The sequence below is a fragment of the Apis laboriosa genome, unplaced genomic scaffold (genome assembly GCF_014066325.1).
Source record: "Apis laboriosa isolate Shangri-la unplaced genomic scaffold, ASM1406632v1 scaffold19_cov150, whole genome shotgun sequence".
NCBI lineage: Eukaryota > Metazoa > Arthropoda > Insecta > Hymenoptera > Apidae > Apis > Apis laboriosa.
The window spans coordinates 1,968,969-1,985,847 of record NW_025222278.1 but is presented as its reverse complement, the minus strand read 5'-3'; the positions used below and the strand labels follow the sequence as shown (position 1 = coordinate 1,985,847).

General features: G+C 37.1%; 1 long non-coding RNA gene across 2 annotated transcripts in view; it reads left to right on the top strand.

Moving 5' to 3' along the window:
• Positions 1-271: 271 nt before the first annotated feature.
• LOC122712108 overlaps positions 272-16,879 on the top strand; it is an 81,171-nt gene continuing 64,563 nt past the window's right edge. For both annotated transcript variants that reach the window (XR_006346263.1, XR_006346262.1), the window contains exon 1: positions 272-2,945. This is a non-coding gene — a long non-coding RNA (uncharacterized LOC122712108). The remainder of the gene's footprint in view (positions 2,946-16,879) is intronic.

The following is a 16,879-nucleotide window of genomic DNA, read 5'->3' as shown; positions in this document are numbered from 1 at the left end:
CAAGTAATTCCCATCGAAATCACGTATCGTAGAATACGTTCGATCGGTGATTCTCGAAGGAGCACCGGAGGATCTCGTCCCACACGATGAGACTCGGTTTCTACGATGCATTTTTCTCGTTCTCCACGTCGATTGGTCCACACGAAAGGCATCCGTAACTGCTGTTGCTACGTGGCTCCACGAGGGGGCCACCTTTAAAGCCGATATTGCGGAACCGAGTATACATATATATATATATGTATATGTATATGTATATATATATATATATATATATATATATATGTATATATATATATATATAATCCAGTGCTTAAAACTTAAAATGAAATTGCGAACGAAATGCTTAAAACTTGAGGGCTCGTGATCTCGACAGCCTCTCCTACGATTTCCTCCGCGAAACCGTGAAAACCGTTTCCAATACTCTTCGCTCCACTTCTGACCTTTCCCAGCCATCGATCGACCTCTTTGCGATTTCTACATCCCTGCCATTACACCGTTTGCTCACCCTATAACAACACAATTCGAATTGTTCTTGAAAAATTCTTCTTTTTTGATATATATATATAGATGGAAATTTTTCTTCTTCTTTCGAGGGAAGAGGAGGATGAGGTTTTTTCGATCACGATAAAATTAATCTCGTGGAAAGATCGGTGGTGAATATTAGAGGGAATTAACGAGAACGACAACAGCAAGGGTGCGAACGATGCGTTCAATATTGAACTTGTCGTCCCAGTTGGCCATTGTTTGAGCATCGTTTCACGACCGTCCCTTCCCCTTCACCGCTCGCCACCGCGAATTATCGAAATCTTTTAACCCTGTTTCACGCATCCCACCCCCTTTTCCCTTGACCACCTATTCTCATTCGAAACCAGGAATCTTTCCATCCGAAATATTCGATAAATCGCGCGGAAATACGAATAATATAAAGGGATCGAAGGAGATAGTTTCCTCATCGATTTCACGTTGAATCAATAATCTCGTCGATATATATATATATATTCAAAAATAATTTTGTTATAACAACTCCTCATTGTTGTAATATTTAATTCCACTTGGCAATATTCAACGAAACGAGTCATCTTCTCTCTCCATTCCGATAGAACAGAAATATTCTATTAATATTATAAACCCATTTTGTTTCTTTTCTTTTTCCAATTAACAACAACACGTATACTCCTATAATTTTCATAAAGGAATCAATCAAAGAGATCGAAGAACGGATGGGAGGAAAATAATTTCTTGCCGACGAACGATAATCCGGATAAATCCGATCCTCTTTCTCGCAATGTGTCGAATTTTTTTTTACAACCGCGTCGAATCGAAAAATTTCATCCTTTGTCGAGTTGAAATTCAATAAGCTTATCAACGGAGGACTTGGAAGGGGGGGAAATAACGAATTAAGTGGATTAAAGGAAATAGTTTGGAGGAGGGAAGGGGGGATTGATCGTTGGGAAAAGGTGTTCGAGGCAGATGCGCGAGAGGAGCGGATAGCGGACAAATTGCAATTCCGGCTCGCAGCTTCTGCAATTGTCGGTTGATGGCCGGTTCCGTGTCGCGGGCTCGTTACAAGCGCGGCCAAAAGGTAATTTCTTAACCGGCGTAATAACACGTATTCCTGTGTACACACATCGGCCGTCGTCGGCCACTTTTCCGCAACTATTAGCCCAATTAGCCCCTCCCCTCCCCCGGCCTCGATGCGCCGCCGTCAACTGTTGCACGCGAGAGCTCTGGCGACGGAATCGACGGATTCGAATCGCGTCTGCCTCGAATCGATCAATTAAACCATTTCGCCACGAATTCGCGCTGTGAACGAATGTCTCTGGAAATGTCATCGGTCGTGGAAGGAGGTGATTTTTTTTCCCGGATGATTGGAATTTTTTTCGTTTGTTTGTTTTTTGTTTTTTGTTTTTTCGACTCGTGGAACTCGTGCACGAATTCTCACCGATTGAAATTCGTCGATGGGTATTGTATCGTGCGTGTTAGTCGTATTGACGAATCGATTTCACGTGATTTCACGTGATTTCGAGAAAGGAATTAGTGTCGTGATAATTTTTAAAGGAAAACTCGTTTCCTCTGTTGATGTTAATTCAATGATTTTTAAATAGTAGTTTTAAATCGTACTTTCTAATTTCTTCTTTTATATTTTATGGTGGAAAAAAAAATTGTTCGAATTTGACCGTTCTTTGTTTCAAATCTAACAGATAATCGACGATGATTGGACGAGTAATTAAATTTTTTTTTCGAAAATATTTCGTCTCGTGATATTTTTCATTTTATATTTGTACTTCGGTCGAAATCTTTTTCCAAGCAATTTATATCTTCTCTCGATCGATGAGTACACACTTATCTCGCCCCCCTTTTTCACACTTTTTATCCCGAATCGGGCGACAATTCTTCTTTTAACACCGATCCCAATTAACCAACAACAATGTTTCAATCGAGATATCCTCTATCATTCTTCTTCTCTCGATTGATCAAAGAATCACGGAGAGAAAACACATTTATCTCCAATTAAAACACGCATTCATCCAAACTCGTCATCCCTCTTCACACCCCCTTCACAACCAATTATACAATTTTCCGGACGTTTAACCACCGACAATATCGATTGAAAAAAAAAAAAGGATCGAAGTTAGAAAATTTTCCAAAACCTCTCACCTCTCTCTTTTCACTTCTTCTCTTTCCTTTCTTCTTTTTTTTCTTTTTTTTTTTTCGATCTCTGGTAATTCGAATCGGTCTCTCGATACTCGGCCGAGAAAATGAATAGAATCGATCGATCGAGGAGGAGGAGGGGGGAGGAAGGAGGGGAAAGTAGTAAATTCACGCGAGTGTTTGGGGGAGGATTGATGAGAACGGCTCTCCTCTCTCTCTTTTTCTCTCTCTCTCTCTCTCTTTCTCTCTGGAACGAGACGACGAGCATCGTTCTTCAACGTTCGACGAAATTGGTGAGTAGAAAACGAATCATTCTTACTCCAGAATTTTTCCACTTTTTGCCTCCTCTCTCTTCTGCGAAAGAATTTAGACGCAACAGGGTGACACGGTAGTGTACGATGCTTACGTATAATATATGAAGTGCAAAGGAGAATTTAACATGGGTGGGAATTGATGGTTTATATAAGAACTGGTGTATAAGAGGGTGGAGGAGAACGGGTAGAGATAAAGAGAGAAAAGATGATATTCTGATGAATTATACATCGTGTCGCGTGTGAGGATCGTGAGAAGATGTTAGGTTAGGTTAGGTTTCGGATATTTCTTTCGTTTAACTTTAAATGAATGAAATGGTTTAAAAATAACAATGGGATTGATTGCGAATATTAAAGTTAAAAATTATCGATCTTTTAATCATATAATGAAATTGAGTTTGAATTAACGAATGGATGTTATTTTATTTAAAATTTTAGTTAATAATTTCCGAAGAGACGAAAGATTATCGGTTAAATTTCAGCGAAAACAAGTTTCTCCGAACTATGCTCGCGACTATAATTTACACGAGCGCAAAACTATTGATCGAAGTTTGAAACAAAAGTTTCTTATAATGAGGCTATATTTGCATATACATACAAGAATAATACATACGTCTAATAATCGTAACAATTTACTAGCAGTTTAAGTTTCTATTAATAACAGTTTATATATTTTATTAATAACCCAATAATATCAACGAAAGCGTTCAACCCCCTTAAACTCTACTTTTAACAAGTCTTTTTCGTCACATTATCGGAATGTCACTCAATATCTCAGTTTTAACAAATTCTTCCCCTTCATGAATATCATATCTATACTTCTAAACAAATATGTTTAAACAAAATTACTCAATCAATACCAACGAATAAAACCAAACCTAAACCCTACTTTTAATTTTAACCCTTTGCACTCTTTAATTTTTTTTTTTTTTATCTAGCAATAATTAACTTAATTCATTTATAAAAAGGATCTAAAAAGAGGATCTCAATAAAATATTATGTAAAGTATTACAAAGTATTACAAAGTATTTTGAAAAAAATTTTAAATTATTTTAGAAACTGCTTGAATAATGCCAAATCTAGCTCGACATTGGAGTTGGTGTAAGAAATGTGATGTCGAGCCACATTCGATATAGGAATCCTAAGGATTAAATTCTTCTCCAATATCGATATCACGTCATCAAAATATCGTTCAACACCACGGAACACAATTCGAATCTCTAAACCCTACTGTTAACAAATCCTTTCTGAATCCTCCTCCGTGAATGTCACAAAATATCGATACTTCAAAACAAAATCACTCAGTAGCAACGAATACACAACCATACCAAACTTCTAAACCCTTTTTTTAATTTTTAACAAATTCTTCTCGACTACCACGAATATATCAATTACTTTTCGCCACGAATACCCACCATGTTACTCAACACCAACGAATACAATTTTCACAAACTCTAGTTTCCTAAACTCTAGTTTTAAAATCCTTTTATGAATCCTCTTCTATGAATACCACAAAATATCAATACTCTGAACAAATACTTTTCTCTCCATTCAAAATATCGATGCCAACAAAAATATAAATTTCTCAAACTCTACTTTTAACAAATTCTTCTCGATTAGAATGTAATCCTCGAAATATACAACGCCTACGAACACCCACCACGAAACCCAATCTTCGAACCCCTTTAAACCCTATTTTTAACAAATTGTTCTTGATTACCACGCTCTAGGAATATATCAACACCTACTTTTCGCCACGAACACCCACCACGTCGCTAGAATGTCACTCAACACCAACAATCTTCATATACCTAAACTCTATTTTTAAATTAAATCCTTCCTGAATCTTCCTTTATGAATACCATAAAATATCAATACTTTGATTAAATACTTTTCTCGCCATGAATGTTCAATTACAGCTCTTGGAATATATCAACACTTTTCGCCACGAACCACGTCACTAGAATGTCACTCGACACCAACGAATACAATCTTCATACCCCTAAATCCTAATTTTAACAAATCCTTCCTGAATCCTCCTCTATAAATACCACATGTGAATAAATACTTTGATCAAATACTTTTCTCGCCATGAACGTTCAATTACAATCTTGGAATATATCAACACCTACTTTTCACCAGAATGTCACTCGATACAATCTTCACACAAAATATCAATTCTTCGAACAAATACAACGCTCTAGGAATATATCAACACCTACTTTTCGCCACGAACACCCACCACGTCACCAGAATATCATTCAATACAATCTTCACATCTCTAAACCCTATTTTTAAATTAAATCCTTTCTATTTTTAAATCCTTCTTGAATCCTTCTCTATGAATATCACAAAATATCAATTCTTTGAACAAATACAACGCTCTAGGAACATATCAACACCTACTTTTCATAAACTCTATTTTTAAATTAAATCCTTACTACTTTTAATTCCTGAATCCTCCTCCATGAATACCACAAAATATCAATACTTCGAACAAATACTCCCCATGAACATTCAATTATAACTCTTGAAATATATCAATACCTACTTTTCACCATGAACGTTACACCAGAATGTCATTCAATAGAATCTTCCCCTAATTTTAACAAATCTCTCTTGAATTCTCCTCCTTAAATACCACAAAATATCAATACTTCGAACAAATACAACGCTCTAGGAATATATCAACACCTACTTTTTGCCACGAACATCCACCATGTCACCAGAATATCATTTAACACAATCTTCACACATCTAAACTATTTTTAAATTAAATCCTTTCTTTTTATTTTTAAATCCTTTTTTTTTAAATCCTTTTTATTTTTATCCTTTCTATTTTTAAATCCTTCTTGAATCCTTCTCTATGAATATCAGAAAATATCAATTCTTCGAACAAATAAAACGCTCTAGGAATATATCAACACCTACTTTTCGCCACGAACACCTACCACGTCACCAGAATATCATTTAACACAACACATCTAAACCCTATTTTTAAATTAAATCCTTTTTTAAATTTTTTTAAATCCTTTTTATTTTTATCCTTTCTATTTTTAAATCCTTCTTGAATCCTTCTCTATGAATATCACAAAATATCAATTCTTCGAACAAATACAACTACTCTAGGAATATATCAACACCTACTTTTCGCCACGAACACCCACCACGAAACACAACCTTCTCTAAAACCCCCTTAAACCCTACTATTAACAAATTCTTCTCTACAATATCCTCCTCGCAATATACCAACACTGACTCTTCATCACGAACCCCAAAAATATCCCTGGAACCTTCCAACCCCCTAAACACTTTTAACACTTTTAAATCCTCCCCACCGCGTGAAAACAACCTCCTCGTGCGTACAAATGTTCCATGCAACGTGTCAAACCTCCTTCCCTCTCCTTTCCACCCCCCCCTCCCCGTTACAATATCGCGAAGCAGGAAGAGAGAGCCGAAACAAATTTCATCCGCCGCGGTTCATCCACGATAATCGCGCGCGCCCCTTTCGAGGCCAAATATCAGCCGGCCAGCCATCCTGCGTGCACGCGATGCATTATCTCGCGCGGGGCTGCTGGCCGCGCGTCACACACCGGGGGCGGAAGATCGATAGACGCGGATAGACGCGGATAGACGCTTAATACGAGCCGTGTCGGGGCAGTTACGAGGAAATTACGCGACGCGACCCTCGAGTGGGAAGGAATAGATCGTTTCTCCCCTCTCTCTTCTCTCTTTTGAAATTATTCGAAATTGTTTGAGCGTGATAGGGGAGCGGATTGGGTTGGGGATGGAATTTTTGTTTCGACAAGTTGAAAGTATTGTTTCGAAAGTGTGTTTCTTTTTCTGGGTGTACGAGTTATTCCGTGATGGAAAAATAGGTAAAGAAAAATAACGAGAAATTTAGAAAATCTAGTTTTGAATATATTTAAGTAGAATTTTCAAATTTTTTTCGAAAAGTTTGAGTATCAGTAAAAGTTTGTATATCATCGTGGATTCTATTAAATTCTCCATGTAAAAAAAGATTCTCAGGATTTCGAAAATTATAATCCTCTGTTTTAATACTATCATAATTTTTAAGTTCCCAGAGAGATAATAACAAATTTACAAGTTTACGAGAATTTTCTCTTCGAATCGTTCAAATATTAACTTTTGCGACAAATTATACAGGACACCCTGTATATTCCTCTATGTACGAATGTACATGCCTGCGTTCTTGACGGTTATAACGGAGTCGTTGCAAGGCTTCGAAACGTAAAGCACCCCCCGGGAAATTGAATCGACGCTAGCACGGGTGCACACTGGTAAATAGATTTCATCTTTCTCTATTGCCGCTCGACATTTTTTTTCTCTCTTTTCTTCTCTTTTCCCTCTCTTTCTTTTCTTTTCCTTTTTCTTCTTTTCTTTTTTCTTTTTTTGTCATTCATTCTTCCCTCCACCCTCTTTGTTTCGAGGATGGATGGAAAGGGGAGGGAGGGGGGAGGGGGGTGGACGAGACTAAGGAAATCCAATTTGTTCGGATTGCTAAATGTCTCGCCGGTGTTGCATGCGATGCAAACACCGAGGGGTCAGCATAATCTTGGGAAAGTAGCGGAGATTAGAGTTGAAAGGCTCGATTATCTGATATCCCCCTCTCCTTTCCTTCCTTTCTTCTTTCTTGGCAAATTCGTCTTCGAGGCGTTCGATTTTTATCGAAATTCGCTCGAGTTGTTATCTCATTCTCGCGATCTACGATCAAATCGCGATCCTTCTTCGATATTTCTTGGCCGCAAATCCAAGTTTAGTTAGAGTTAAGACGTTCGATTGATTATTTTGATCTTTGAAAATTCTCTCGAAATTATCACGATATCCTTAGGATTGAATTTTTAATCCTGCGATAGATTTTTCTTCCTTTTTATATATTTCCAAATTTTTAATGTAAAATTGGAAAAAAAAACTATGAAACTTTCGTGCCTATTCCCCTCCAAATATTTTCTTGAAAAATATTGGAAAGAAACGCGATTGGATTGGAAATAAAGATACGAGGGGAGGGGGGGGGGNGGGGGGGGAAGGAAATAAATTGGCGGAGATGCAACGAGATCGAGATGGAAGCGAGGGGTGGAGGGGTGGAGGGGAGAGTTCGAATATGTTTATAGAATGTGATGATACGCTGATATTAGAGAGACTACCGAGAAGATTTGTTTGCGGGGTTGATTCGCCCTTTTCACTGTTTAAATAAAATCCACCCACGCGACGTCTTTATCCTTCATTTTAAACAGAGGGGTACGCCAGCTCGAAGCAAATATTGCTTCCTCGCAGCACGCGAAACTAGATTTCTCATTTGAGACAGAAAAATAAGACCGTCCGCGCAGTATCCTAGGTTTCCTACTAATACGTTTGCAAGAAACGAATGAAAGTAAATGATTCCGCAGCGGTGTATCATATATCTCTGGAAACGCTTCCGTGGAAATTATAAATAAACTTGACGTGGGGGCAGGGGGAGTGATTTTTCTCCTACTTTTTCAATACGACACATACGATAAATCTGTTACACGGCGCTCTTGGCAATTTTTAAAGGCGATCGTTTAAAATTTAGAAAATCTAAAAATATATATATATATGATTAAACGTTGAACAGTTAGATCAAATGTTGCACTTTGGAAGATTTAAAGCGTACGATAAAATTTTGAAAAATGAAGGTATAGATTTTTTTTTTAATATATGAAGGAAGACTCAATTAAGATAGTGTTTTACGAGGATAGTGCGGATGGTATTCATCTTAATGAATCGTTAGAAAGCGCGTAATGGATTAAGCTACTCGAATTATTCGATATATTTGAAGTATTCTTCAAATAATTGGACGGTAAAATGGATAGAACAACTTTTCGACGAGTTGAAATTTCGAACACTCGAACTATTCGAGGGCGGCTTTATGCTCAATTCTGGCACAGAAACTCGTGCACTCTGAAACGAAACTTTTTCTCTCCAAACAAAATTCTTCGGCCGAAACTTTACAACCGTAAGATCCTCGGCCTTCAAATTACGCGATTATATATATATCTTACTAGGAAAGAGGAATAATTTAATAACTTTTATCGTTCCATAAATATTTACTCATCAACGACAAGCCAACTTGATTGTTACTCGCGATCGAATCTTATTTATTTGTATAACTAAAGATTTTACTTTCTCCCTTTTTGCTTGTTCAAATTTCAACTTATTAAGTTTCTCAATTCGAATCAAAGTTTCAAAGATAAATATAATCAAACAGATATACATCAATTCCATGTAATTTCCTTATTCTGGAAAGTTTAAACTGTTCGAGAAATTACGATACCTCTTTCGAAGAAAACTTTTCAAATTATAGAACATAACCTGAAAAAAAAATTGAATTAAAAATCTCGAAGAAATCTCGTAAAATCTTCCATCTTTAACAAAATATTCTTTGCGTAAATGTTGGCAAAATGTCGCTTTGCTGTAGGATATAATCTAAAAAAATTCAGTGCTTTCGGCAGCAGCAAAGTTTTCGAAAAAAAAATGTTCCATCGAATCACCCGTTGAAACGTGACTCCGTTTGAACGAAAGCGTTTGGACGAAAGTAAACGAGAGCAATCGAGAAAGGGAGGAAAAGCGGTGGCTCGTAAATTCGACGGTGCACCAAATCGTTCGTGGGAAGGAATGTCAGGTTCGAGATACTCTGACCCCATGACCTTAATGGTGGTACGCCATGGCGGCCGAGCAAGCATGCGCAGCAACGTTCGAAAGAAAAGGGGATCGAGTGCAAAAGGTGATGCGAGTTTTCGTTTTTCTCTTTTCCGAGACGAGAGTTGCCCAACATTCCGAAAAATTTGCGAAAGAAATGAAAAAAGGATAAAAGGGGAAAAATTGGAAAAGAGATGGAGAGAACGTTCGAATATTTTCGAAAAAAAATATTTATATCGAATTTACATCGAAAGTAAATTCGTAACTTGAATTCAAGCATCGATCTATAGAATTCATTCCAAAACTGAATCAATCAATCGTCGTTTTGTTAAACTTATTTATAAAAGGATAAAATAGAAGAGAAATAGCGAATTGAAATCGGAACGAAACATTATAATCGAATGTGGAATGTAGAGGCAAAAAAAAAAAGAAGCAGAAAAAAATAAATAAAAATGAAAAAATAAAATGTCTAACAGAAGCAAGTATCGTTTTCATCGGAATAGAAACCGATAAAAGATCGTTTGATATCGTGAAAATAGAGCCGGCATCTAAATTGAATCGACCTCGTGGTTGTTCGAACCTCCACTTCCGTTCTCCGCACGCTCTAATTCATTTAGTTTTATTACGGCCGAGCCAGCAGCCGAGCACACCAACCGATCTGCTGGTACACGTACAAGCTTTTACTCATAATAGAAAACAAATTAATTGGACGAATTAAGCTTTGTACGGTTGATAATAAGAAAGGGAGGAATAGCGAGAAAGGTGGTGGTCGATAATTTCACATTTTTAACAAAAAATTTACTTTCAATTGAATATTTCGTAGAAATATTTTTGGAAAAATATGAACGTTCCCTTTACTATTCCCTTACTATTTATTCCCCCTCCCCTCCCCCCCCCCCCGATCTTTTATCCTATTTCTTTTGTCCAACAACAAACAAAAAAAGAATTTTCGTTGGAAAAGAACGACTCGCGCATCGTGGATTTTTTCCTTGAAAAATGGTCCACGTTTCAACACGCGGCTTGGAAAATACGAATAATAAGGGGGAAGGCAGGAGGCGGAGGCGGAAGAACGAAAGGATCTAGGAGGATAGGGCAACTATCGCGACTCGAGGAACTCGGCCGCGCCCCCGGAGAAGATTGGCAATTTTCGCAAAATTAAGCGAATTGAATCGAATTATGCGCAGCCGGTGACGTCAGCCTTGTAACTCGCTGAATTGGCGAGAAATGCGACTCTCCCGTTTACACATCGATGCGTTTACACCGCTTGTTGCTCTCGTGCGAGACCATTGCTCGATGGGTTTCTTAAAGGCCTTGATGATTCATTTTTCACGCTACGGTTCACGGTACAACCTCCGATCAATTTACTGCCCTCGACAATTTTTTCTTTTTAACGATATTCATTCAACTAATTCGCTCGAAATTTTCGTTCCAATTTTATGCGTTCACCGGATTTATAAGTAATATAAAATTAATATAATAATTAATATAATAAAATTAATATAAAATTAATATAATAATATAATAATTAATTGTCGTTGTTGGTGAGAAAGAATTTTTCTTGTTAACTCGCGAAAAGATGTTGTGTAAAGATATTGGATTAATTCAAATCGGAGTTTTACGCAGTTGCACGATTTTACAAGGGCAATTTATAATTGCGAAACTTCGAAATGGTTTTTAATCATCGCTTCTCGCTCAACTTCCGGCTGTACATATGTATGTATGTGTATACATGTACCCATCGATTCTGAAGGCTTAATTATTAACTTATCGATTAACATTCGCAATATCAACAAAGCTTGTATTTCCAGACACGGATAAACTCTTATCCAGTATTCTGTCGTACAGAAGTTTCCACGATTAACCCCTTCGAGGCAAATCGGGGGTTAGCTTTATTTCGAGGAACGCGATCCATTATCTAAGCTTTCGAAACATCGGTAATTTCGACTTTTCAACTTGGAAAATTGGCCTGGAAACTCGGATCGAAACTATTGATGTATATTTCGAAAACATGTCAAAACAAGAAACAAGCGTTCGAATTTGATACGGTGTTCGAGGTAAATTGCGAATAAATCCAAGTTGTAAAATAAAATTTTCGCTGTCTGATCCATCATTTTTTAGAATTTTCTTTTAGTGAGCCTTTCGAACAGAAAAGTTGGAAAGTTTAACATGGAATAATTAATGTATCCGATCGAGGATTATTATTAGAGGAAATTTGTTCATTTGTTATCCTCAAATTCATTGTACAGTAACAATTTTCAATATCGAAATATATTAACTTACCGAGAAAATCAATCTCACGAATCTTTTAAACTATTTCCATCATTGATAATTCAATACAAAAGAATTCCTTAAAAACAAAATCTTCAAAAATTGTCAATTAACAAAATCATCCCAAAAAGCGAAAATCCCTCAAAGAAGCCACCTCACCTCCCTTTACATCACCAATATCTTCCTTTCGTTTCCTCATTCATGAATACCGACGAAAATCAATAATCCAATCAGCCAGAGAGAATAAATTCATCAAATGCGCGCGTCGAAACCGAGGCAAAGAAATTAAAAACAAAAAAAAAAAAAAACGAAAAAAGAGCGGAGGAAAGAAAGAAAGAAAGAAAGAAAGAAAGAAAAGGGAAAAAAGGAAAAAAAAAAAAAAAACGATTCGCATATCGAAGGAGAACAATGGAATTCGACGCCGGAGAGGCGGTCGGTTCGTTGATCGAAAAGGTCAGAACGAGCTGTCTCGGGGAAGGCGTTAATTGACTTTAAACCACGATGGTTTACAGTGTCGATCCGTACGTACAAAGAGCGAGAGAGCGAGACCGAGAGCGAGAACGAGAGCGAGAGCGAGAGAGAGAGAGAGTGAAATGAGTGAAACGCAGTTGGAGAAAGAGCGAGAAGAGGAGAGAGAGAGAGGATAGGCGGATGGCAAAAGGGTGTCGAGGAGGGAGAAAAGGGGGTGTGGTACGCGAAGTCAATTAGCATAGGCACCAAGTTTGCGGGGCTCGAGGCTTCCAGGTGACGGGGGTGGTTGGTGGTGGTGGTTGGAGGAGGAAGGAGGAAGGGTGGACCCGGAAAGAGGAACGTCGACCGTGGAGGGTGGGGAGGGTAGTGGATCGACGGCGGTGTCGGAGGAAGAGAATGTTGGAGGCCGCGGGCGGTTCGCGTCGGCGTCGATGACTTTATACAGTCATCGTTGGGGATAATTGGCCGAGCGAATCCTAAGCTGTTTAATTGGCGGCCGGTTCGCGGCCGAATCGCGACGATCCGCGAGAACAATGGATGATTGGTTGGTTATTGGTTTTTGCGGATTTTTTAATCTGTTTTTGTCTGGTTTATTATATACATATATATAACCAATTCCAATCTCCTTTCTTTTTTCGCGATTTCTTTTTTTATTGAGGATTGTCTTGTGAGTTTTGGTGAAATTTGTTGATAGGATATCTTTTCTTTCTTTCTTTCTTTCTTTCTTTCTTTATAAGTAAAATATTATAACGTTAATAATTGTACGAGATATTAAAGGATGAAGAAAATGGGAGATTGAAATGATTTATTTTGAAAATAATTGTTAATGATTGTTATTGCAGATATTAGTGATAAAAAGAAAAATAATAGTTGTGGAGAAAACTTTTATTTTTGTACAGAGAATCGACATTTTTGACGTATTTTTGGATTTTCATATTGATTTTAGTATTATTTTTTTTTTTTTTTTTTTTTTTTTTCTATCAATTTTATATTGGTTTTAAAATCGCTTCGGAAATCTATTTATTGATTTTTCGATAGATATTGAAATGGATTGGAATAAAAAAATGAAATGGTCTTTTAGTGGTCGTTGTATATATAGTCAAATTACTAAAACTAATTATTTGTTGTTCGTCAATTCGTTACTTTCATTATTCGAAATATTGGAATAAAAAAGGAATTAAAGTTTTTTTTCAATGAATTTTGTTTAAATTGAAAACATTATTCTTTAGTCTTTTTATCAATATTTCCAAATAAAACGAGTAAATCAAAAAAAAGGATCGAAATTGAATAACGAATACAATTTTATCATGTTGTTCATCACTTGTATACAAATCTTCTCGAACAAAACTTCATTAATGTTACAATGCTGCTATTCAAATTCAAATTTGATACGTTCCTCGTGAAATTGCGTTTTATATAAATTAAATAGTAGGCAATGATATCAATTACAAATCTACAGAAAATATTTCATTCTACCAATCGTATATAACTTTTCAAACGTGGAAAAAAAAGTTGTAATTAAATTTTGCATTGACAATATCTGTACGAGTTTTTATAATTTCATTTTTATATAAAGTCATTTAAAAAAAAAAAAAAAGAAAAAATTGTTATCATTAATCCGCTGAACATTTAATTTTTATCGGAATAATACGTGAAATTTTCCGGAATTTTTGAAACGAAAAAAATGAATTTTAAAAAAATTCCGAAAAAAATGGAGAAAAATGAGAATATCGGGAATACCATTGTAAGCTAAAATTTGGGAAGAAAGAATTTCTACGGAAAATAAAATAAAAAAAAAAAAAAAAATCAAAGCGAAAAATATCGCTATAAACTATTGTCTGGAACAGATGAGAACTGTCTATATCTCTTCGTGACAGGAGGGATTATAAAATATATAAAAGGTCGTGTACGCGTTGATCTTAAATTTTCACGCTATGCATAAATATCCGTTATATTCTCGCTTGCAACAGTGGAGAGTTCATATATAAATTGACTCGATAGAGTCGACCGGATAGAATATGAAATCGAGATATAAATTACATGAATAAATGGAAACGGAAACAAATATCAATGGAAATACATATATCGATTCGTCTTTCTTATGGACATCGAAAATTGACGTGATGTATCGGTGTCTCCGGGTGCTATGGGAATGCAATTATTTTATATTTTTCATAGATACGAATTTTGTTTCCAAGATATAAATTCGTCATTTGAATTTATAATTTTTTAACTTCGACTCGTTCATTGTTCGATTACATATTTATTGTAATAATAATAATATCGTAACATTTTTTTATTACAAAAACGATCTCTTAAACAGTTTCCTCAAAATTTATTCTAATTTATTATTTTTTTTTTTTTGGTAAATTCTTTTTACATAATAAAATACATTACATAAGTTTAATTTTAGAGACACGTTTTCGTTAAACATTCCTCAAATGTGTTCTCATCGTCCAAAAAGAATGATACGTACACACGTAACATAAATATTTATGAAAATTAATATTAAGAGAATTTTAAATATATAAAAAAAAAAAGGAGAAGAATAAAATTTTTCTCTCCGAATAAAAATCTCTACTAATCCCTAAGAGAGGATGTTATCACTATAAATAAGACGTTGCAAAGATTCACGAGGGGCAAACTCATCTCTTCGACACGTCCCCAACCATTTTACGAAGGTTTACGTCCATTTCCGGCACCGTGTAAACACATTTCTGCACTCACAGTGTAAAGATGGCGTTTACGAGAGATGCAGTTTCACCGGAAACAAGGCGAGGATGAAACCTCAACGCTCGCCCTGAGTACACCCGCCATATGTTGTGTTTCAATAGCTTCTTGCGTAAATACTTCCGTTGAAACTAAACATCTGCGGCGTTAATACGTTGCGTAAATTTGCTGAAATCTCATACCGCGAAAGATTGCGCGCAAAAAACGATCGGACACTGTGTTTTTTGAAACACGGTTTTCACTACTGCCGTTTGTCACGTATTTTCTTACACGAACGCAGCTTACTTCGAATCGTATTTCGTGAAATCGATGAAATTCGTTTGGAACAACAACATAATTGCCATAAATTTTATCTTAAAGATGAGCTATCTTTCCAAAAATATACTCGATCCGATCTACAATTTTATAAAAACATATTACACGTAATATTGAATTACGTAAAAATCTGATGTTACAATTACTCTCAATTACGAGAAGAATAAAATTTTTCAAGACGTAGTAGATACGATACGACTTGCAAACGTAACCTCAAACCGACAACCGCGTAACAATTACCGAACAAACCATAACCAAAACCAACCATTTACACTCCCATTCACGAAAACTCTTAACCGCGAAAAGAGCGATATACACCAAAACAAGACTCGGACCATCTCTTGCTTGAATAAACGGCACGTTCGCGGAGTGGAATCGTTTGATGCTCACGAGAAATGGCCTCCACGAGCACACTTCCAACGCGAAGCCAAAGAATAAAAGAGAAAAAAGAAGAAGAAGAAGAAGAAGAAGAAGAAGAAGGAGAAGGAGAAGGAGAAGAAGAGAAAGAAGAAAAAGAAGAAGAAAACGTTGCAAAGGGAGAAAGCGTAAAACTGTGAGTGTGGGAGGAGAGGGGGGGGGTCGAGCGTAGACGTAGGATTACGAGCGCGGGGAGGCGTGGGGTCAGGGGTCGAAGGAGGCGAGGTGGAAGGGGAGGGGAAGAGGAGCATATCGCGGTGTGGTGAGTGGTCGGGAGAGTGGGGGAATCGGAAAGAGCCACGATGAAGGTTTTACTGGCGCGGTTATGCCCGCCGGTTTGCGCAATTTCGGTGTATCTGAATTGGCGGAGGAGTCGTATCTAAACGAGGCCGGATGAATCTGCAACCCTCCTCACCCCTCCCACTCCCTCCCTGGATTCTCTCCAGGGGGCATGTCCCATAAAAACGTTGTAACCTCGGTTTCCAGCGTAAGATTCCATGGCAAAAGGAAGGGAGGAGGAGGGGGCAGGAGGGGAGAGAGGAGAGAAGGAGGAGGAGGAGGAGGGATAAAGGAGAGAAAGGAGGGCTATCGTGCGATACGGGAAAGGCTTCCCCCAGGTTTCGGAGCTTTGTTGTTAGAATCCGCGCGAGAGACAGGAAGTTAAGAGCTGTATCCGCGCGACAATAAAATGTATCCTCGCTTCGTGGCGGTTTCTTGATACGGGTCACGGGAATGCGGGGGAGGGGAGATGGGAGAGAGAGAAAGAGAGGGGAGGGAAGATGTATCGATTCGATGAATAAAACGTTGGTTTCGTGTGACGTGTGTATACGCGAGGATATGATGGAGTTCGGCATTCGTACCACCAAGCTTTTGGTATATTGTTGTCTTGGGATGAGACGGTTCTTCTCTCAGATGAATGGAGACTCTGTACGGGTATAAAATAAACGAATAAGATGTATCGAATAAAATCAGTACATCGAACTGTGTATAAGCACGATGATGGGTATTTTCTTTTTTTTTTTTTTTTTTTTTTTTTT